Source organism: Cryptomeria japonica, chromosome 4 (assembly GCF_030272615.1).
Source record: "Cryptomeria japonica chromosome 4, Sugi_1.0, whole genome shotgun sequence".
Taxonomy (NCBI): Eukaryota; Viridiplantae; Streptophyta; class Pinopsida; order Cupressales; family Cupressaceae; genus Cryptomeria; species Cryptomeria japonica.
In genome coordinates, this window is record NC_081408.1 from 248,516,766 (window position 1) to 248,524,509 (window position 7,744).

The window sequence follows — 7,744 nt, forward strand, 5'->3', positions numbered from 1 at the left end:
GGAAGAAATTGTATTCTTTAAGAATGGAAGAGGGTTGATGAATTATAAACCATCTGGAAGAAATTAATATGTTGGTGACTCAATTGGTATCTTTTGCTGGCTCAATTGGTATCTGTTGGTGTTAAGATGGACGAAGAGGAGAATGTTAGATCTTACTTTGTTCTTTGCCTGATTCATGAGATTCTCTTGTTATGGCTATCATTTGTACTTTTATTGTTTTGAAGACTGAAGATGTGATGGTTTCCCTACTTGGTGAGGAAATGTCGAGAAAGGTATCTATCAGTTCAAAGAAAGCCTTAACTATTCGTAGAGGTCCTAAGGAAAAATGCAAGAAGAATGAGAAGTGCAATAAGTCCAAATCCAAAGTGAGAATGGAATCTCATGGAAAGTCCAAAGTCATTTCTAAAAATTATGGTAAATAAGGTCACATTCGTAAGGACTACAGAGAAGAAAAGAAGAAGAAAAATAAGTTTGATTCTAATTTTGATTCCAAGAAGGAAGATGGTGATGCATTCATTGCTTCTTTGACTACTCATGTAGGTGATGATGCATGGTTAATTGACTTAGGTGCATCTTTTTATATGACTTCCAATAGAGATTGGTTTTCTGAATATGAAGAATTTAATGGAGGTAAGGTGTACTTGGGTGATGATTAACATTTAGATATTTTTTGTTGTGGGAAGGTTAGAATCAAGTTTTCTTATGGTAGAATAAAAAGGATTAGCAATATGCTACATATCCTTGGTTTAAAACAAAATTTATTATCTTTGAGCAAACTGATAGATGCGGGTGTGTAGGTAGTGTTTTTTGATACAAGATGTAAGATGATTAAGGGTTCTACTATGATTGCTAGAGGCACACATAGTTGAGTTTAATGGATCTTCTATAAAAAGTAAATCTATGGATACTTCATCAGAAGATTTGAGGGTTTCACCTTCAGTGGATGTACATGGATTTTGGGTACCTAAGGGTGCTCTTTCTTCTGAAGCAAAGTTACCTGCAGAGAAGACTATGTTATGGCACCAAAGGCTTGGCCACATTGGACAAAAGTGTCTAAGGAACTTGAAAACTAAAAATCTTATTCAAGTTTTGAATGATTGTAATATTAACTTTGATTTTTGTGAGCATCACATTTATGAAAAATGAAACCATGTAGAGTTTTACTTGAGTTCTCATAAATCTTGTGGTGTTTTGGATCTTATTCATTCTGATGTGTTTGGTCTTGTAGATGTTCCTCCATTGGAAATCCACATATTTTGTTTTATTTATTGATTATTTTAGTAGGACATGGGTATACTTTCTAAAGAGTAAGTCTGAAGTTTTCAATGATTTTAAAGAATTTAAAGCAATGGTTGAGTTGCAAACTGGAAAGAAAATTAAATGTTTGCAGATTGATAATGGTAGTAAATTTTTCTCTAATGATTTTGATATATTCTATAAAGACTATAGCATTAATAGACAGAAGAAAACTCTGTATTGTCTATAATAGAATGGAGTTCTAGAAAGAGTATTCTAGGAGTATTCTAAGTGGTTCTCATCTAGAACAAAAGTTTTGGGTTGAAGCTATTACCACTATTTACTACTTGATTAACAGGTCTCCTACATCAGCTCTTGTTGATAAAATGCCTACGGAATCATGGTAAAGTCACAAGCCTTCATTGAGACATCTTAGATTTTTTGGTTGCAAGGCATATGCACATCTGCTAAAGGAGAAGCGAACAAAATTGGAGAACATGGCTATGAAATGTATATTCATTGGTTATAATTATGGTGTGAAAGGATACAAGCTTTGGGACCTTGTTGCACAAAAGGTAATACATAGTAGAAGTGTTATTTTTAGAGAAATTAAGTCTCCTTCTATTACATTACAACTAAAATAGAATAAACAGGAAGATGTGATTCATTTCACTTCCACACATAAAAGAGTTAAATCAAGACCACTTAATAGGCAACAAGCTAAGGAGAGATCATCTAGCTCTAAATATTCAGAAGAGGAGGAAGAACCTCCAACTCAACTTGTTTGAAGGTCTACAAGACATAGACAACCACCTAAAAGGTATTCACCTGATGATTGGAGATGTGTTTTTTCTTTGAATACTAATATGGATTAACCTAGATCTGTAGAAGAGGCATTAGGTATGAATGATGCAGAATCCAAGAAGATTGCTATGGAAGAAGAAATGACAGCTTTAAAAAATAATGACACATGGGATCTTGTACCATTACCTAAAGGACAAAAACCTGTTGGTTGTAAATGGGTGTTCAAGAAAAAGATTGGTTTAGATGGAGGTATCAAGAAGTATAAAGAAATTTTGGTTGCAAAAGGCTACTCTTAGGTTGAGGGTGTTGATTATGGTGAGATATTTTCTCCTACATCTATTAGATATTTTATTTCTATTGCTGCTACTTATGATTTAGAGGTTGAGAAAATGGATGTAAAAATTGCTTTTCTTCATAGTGATTTGGAGAGGGATATTTATATGACACGACCAGAGCACTATATGGTGAAAGGTAAAAGTAATTTGGTCTGTAAATTAAAGAAATCTTTGTATGGCCTCAAACAAAGTCCTAAGATGTGGTACCAAAAATTTGATACATATGTGTTGAGTTTTAAATTTAAACGTTCTAAATCAGGTCATTGTGTTTATAATTAATCTGATGGTGATTATTTCCTTTACATTGCATTATATGTTGATGATATGTTATTAATTGGTAAAGGGAAAGGTATGATTTTAGAACTAAAGTCTCAAATTGCTCCTAAATTTGAAATGAAAAAACTTGGTGCAACAAAACACATTCTTGGGATGGAAATTAGAAGAGATAGAGTGAATAGAAAGCTATGGCTAGGCCAGAATAAGTATGTGGATCCAATTTTATGGAGGTTCTATATGTAGGATTGTAGACCATTATGTGTTCCCTTCATAGTTGGAATGAAATTATTTGTTTCAAATTGTCCGACATCTCCATTAGAGATGGAAGACACGAGAAAAGTGTCTTACTAGAGTGCAGTTGGAAGTTTGATGTATTTTATGGTCTGTGTACTAGACTAGACATTACACAAGTAATGGGAGTTTTTTCCAAATATATGTCTAATCCTGGTAGAGTTCATTGGGATGCAGTCAAAAGAGTCTTCAAATATTTGAAGGGTACCATAGAGTATTCTTTGTTTTATCATGGTAATTTGATTGGAGATGTGATTTCCCTTGATATTTATGGTTATGTTGATTCAAACTAGGAAGAAAATATTGATAGCAGAAGATCCACCAGTGCTTATGTGTTTACTTTATTTGGTAGTGCAATTAGTTGGATGAGTAAGTGATAGGTTGTGGTTTCTTTGTCCACTATAGAAGAAGATTATATGGAAGCTACTCATGCTTCTAAAGAAGCCATTTGGCTTAAAATACTATGTTTAGATATTGGAATAAAACATGGTGCAATGATAGTTTATTGTGACAATCAGAGTGTGATCTGCCTAGCTAAGAACCTAACATTCCATGCCTGAATCAAACACATTGATATTCTATATCATTTTGTTGGAGATATGGTTGAAGATGGTAGGGTGAAGCTAGTTAAGGTAGAGACTTTGATGAATGTTGCAAATTCATTAACTAAGGTTGTGAGCACATATAAGTTTAGATGGTGTTTGGATTCTATGGGCCTCATGTCCCCTAGCAGTTATTTCATTCTGTAGATACTCCCTTTTCTCTTACAAGATGTTCAACAAGTGGGAGAATGTTGGGAAAATGGTGTCTCAACCTTGTATTACATGAGGTTACTATTTATAGTAAGTGGCCTTATAACTTGTTTTGTTAGCCAAATTTTGAATCATCAATTTCAAGTATTGGCCAATTGACAAATATTTGCTACTAAAAAATCACTATTCTTGAATAGCATTAAGATAACTATGCAATGATAAACCTATTTTCTTTATAGAGCGTATTTTAATTTAGTCTTTATTATTAACATACATAAACCTACTTTCTTCAATTACATTACATCAACATATAATGTTATGCATAGCTCAATAATATTCAATCTATAACTACAATTTATATTTGATTTTCATACATATCATTCATTATAATAATTTTCCTTCAAAAAAATTATCTGCATACATAATCACTAAACCCAATATTAAGAACATCTTCCATATGCTTTTTTTAATTTAAATATTCATAAGAAATATAAAATGTTAATATAATTAAAAAATTGTTTAATAAGGTTTAAACAATTATAGTCTATTACAAATCCCACCATTTTAATTTATTTCATTTAACCTCATATATTTCATATCATTTTACAAAAATCAATATTTAAATAAAGTCAAAAATATTTATTTCATGACCATTACTATGTGAATTATATGTTTCATCTAGTTACTAGAGATTGAAGGAAAGAGACATGAATCTTATCCATGTTTATTGCAAATGGAAACCATAAATTCCTAACATCTTCAAGAATGGGACACAAGTTTAGGATAGCAGGAATTTCATAGATCTTGTCCAATATTGAAGAAGAGTTATATTCTTCAAAAGTTCTCTTAATTTGCTTCTATCAGGAAGGTTTAAATTCTTATTCTATTGACATTGAAGTCCCGTTTGTTTAATTTTGTTCTGATGTTAATAGAGAGTTTTTTTATTGCAAAGGATTGTAGTGTGGCAAATGCAAGAAAAATGTCTTGAAGGACACTATAGAAATAGACCGTATGTACTTCCATCTTTAAACACAATTTCTTAGGTATGCGGGAGTATTTTATTGTTGAATGAATAATTTATATGCTATACATTTAGCAGGTATTGATTCTACACAAGTGGATAGCTCTAAGAAAACTATAACTCTCACTGGGAAAGTAGATCCTATGAAAATAGCCAAGCAACTAAAAATTGTTGGAATTTGGAGGAATTGATTATGTGTTGCATTGATTTTTTGTCATTGATGGCAACACCAACTGTTTTGGTTGTTTACCGATTTTCGGTTAGTTCCGGTAGAGTGGTTGGATTATGATATTGATCTGGTATGTTCTGGTATGCTTTGGTTTGTGGAATTAATTTGGATCTGTCATTCATGTTATTGAGATGTGTATCATGATCTGTTGGTTCGGTATTTGACAACTCAGGAGCTATTATTTGTTCTAGTAAGCCTTTTGGTCATCGATAAGGGTTTTATCGGTAGAGATTTGTTAAAGATCTTTTGATGCACATGATAAGTGGTGTTGATGCAGCTTCTAGATGGCTTTTGGGATGCTATTGGTTATCTTGTTCATATTCCTATTGATCAGTGGTGTTGGATTTGGTTTATAGCAACCTATTTTGGGTCTGGTGCTATCTAGGTTATGGACCGGTTTATGTAACGTGCTAGAGGATGTTCCTGATCCATTACCGATGGGATTTAATGATTGGTTTACATTGTTTTTGGCCTAAGTTGACTTGGTTGGTCATTGGATTGTAGGTTTATATTATGAACTTATTGTATTATCTTTTAGGTGGCCGACCTAATTGTTTAGGTCCCAGGTTGGTATAAATATGATGTAAGATCTCTTTGTAGATCATGGTAATGGGATATAGGACTATCCGTGTGTGAATAATGTTGTAATCATATGTAGAGGTTTTGGTCGATCATAGGTGATCAAATTGGGTTGGTAAGAGAGGTTTAAGACCTTTGATACTAAGCTTAACCAAAACTATTCTCAGGCATAGGAGATGTTATCTTTGTAGTTCACTCTTCTTTCTGGATTGTAGTCTGGATTTATTTTGTAGTCAGTGAGGCTCCTTTTGTGATGAGAAGTATACTCTAGGTTGTTGGCCTTCCTGCATGTGCGGGCCTCTCATATTGTAATCAAATACTTACTGCAAAAGTATTATTTGACTGTGGGTAGGCTTCCCACCATGGTTTTTCCCTTTACCAAGTTTTCCTCATACAATTATTGGTGTCATGTGTTCTGGATGGATGGTAACTGTTCTGTAGTTTATGTTTATGTTTAATTGCTATATCAGTCATTCTGGTATTTGGTTTATGCATTCCGATATTGAATTTATGTGTTCCGATAATAAGGATTTGAATGCTTAAAGTTCTGTAATATGTTGACAATTAATTCACCCCCCTCTGAGTTGTTCTCTGGTTATCTGAGTTGTCTAACAAAAATAACCAAAAGGAATGCCTTAGAAATCATTCCATATGATTTGATTGCATTGTAGATCTATTAATTGGTTGAGAAATTGACCATACAGCTATCTATGAAAATAGAAACATTGTGGCAAAAGGAATAAACCATATAAAATGATGTATACATTGACAAAAATGTTGATGGAAGAAAGTGAAAATAAATGCTCTGGTTATACCTAGCTTTGTCTTCCTTATCCAAGAATTGGAGGCTAGGGTTGTGTTTTCCTTATCCAAGAATTTGATGCTTGTGCACATTCCTATGTAACCACATGTCTACAAAATGGTGGTCTGACACTTTGTATCTCTGTGTTGTTTAATCACAATTAGTATGGTGTTTGTCAGTTGGAGTTCCTCTAGTTTTTAGTTTTTCTTTTTATGAGATGGTAGCATTTTGACTTTGAGAAAAGAATCCACTTCTTTGAAGCATTAACTAAATATTGCCTTGAGAGTAATTATTTTTTAGTCATGGTTCCTATATAGTTTGAGAGATTATTCTATACAAGTCCCATTGAATTAGAAGAAGTGTGCCCTGTAGCATGGTAGTTCCCATTTGCACTTGGTGCAATTGAAAAGAAAAGTGGGTAGGGAATCTATAGTCTACTTGGTTCATCTATTGAATGGAGTAAGCAATAGGGTTCCTTACTAGGGGATTCTTGCAAGATATGAGGATTTATTGTCTTAGAAGTAATTCCCAAACCTATTTTTTTAGGCTTATCTGAGTTGACGAAGATGAGTAAGGTGAAAGAAGGTGAGACAAGTGTAAGGATTGCTCCAGAGTTTAGTGGAATTAGGGATGATCATGTGAAATTCAATTAGGAAAGTAGAAATAATCATAGGACTATTATTTGCAATGGGAATCTTAAGGCTCCAATGAAAAACTTCTAGTTTTCTTCATATCTTTTTAGAAGTAATGATGAGCAAATATCTGATACACCATTGGAGGGAAACTCTACCCATAATCAGATCAAACGAAGGGATATTGCATGCAATGGAGGAGTGGGTAACTATGGGCTTGCTTTGGAAAATGGCCCAGAGAAGCCATATTTCTAAAGTAAGAGGGTGATAAAGGACTTAGAGACTAGTATTTTTAAAGAAAAAAAGTATTTTGGTTCTCATGAAGAGAAGAAAACAAAGACAAATCATTAATTCATTAAGGAAGGATACAAGGCAAGAGAGAATTTGAATTCTAAAGCTAAAACATAAGAAAGTAAGAACAAGTTATTGTTGTCTAATCATGGTCTATATGATCCTTGAACTACAACATCTTCCCATACATCCTCCAATGTCATAGTGAATCTGAGTTTTAGGTCAGGGAAATATACTCCATCAATGCCTTTAGAGGCTAAATGGAACAACCAGTTTGGACATATCTCTAGGGTAGCTCAAAATTATGTCATTAAAAGGCCTCCTAGTGACATAAATAGAACATCAGAGAAGTGATCTATTGGTTGTATGTGGCCCTAGTGGAGAAATAAATCTATTCAGTAAGAAGACACAGTAATGAAATTTAGGTGGATGCCATCAATATCATATTCCATGATTTCTATAGAGTTAATGGATAGTCTAGTGAGCTCTAGAAGGC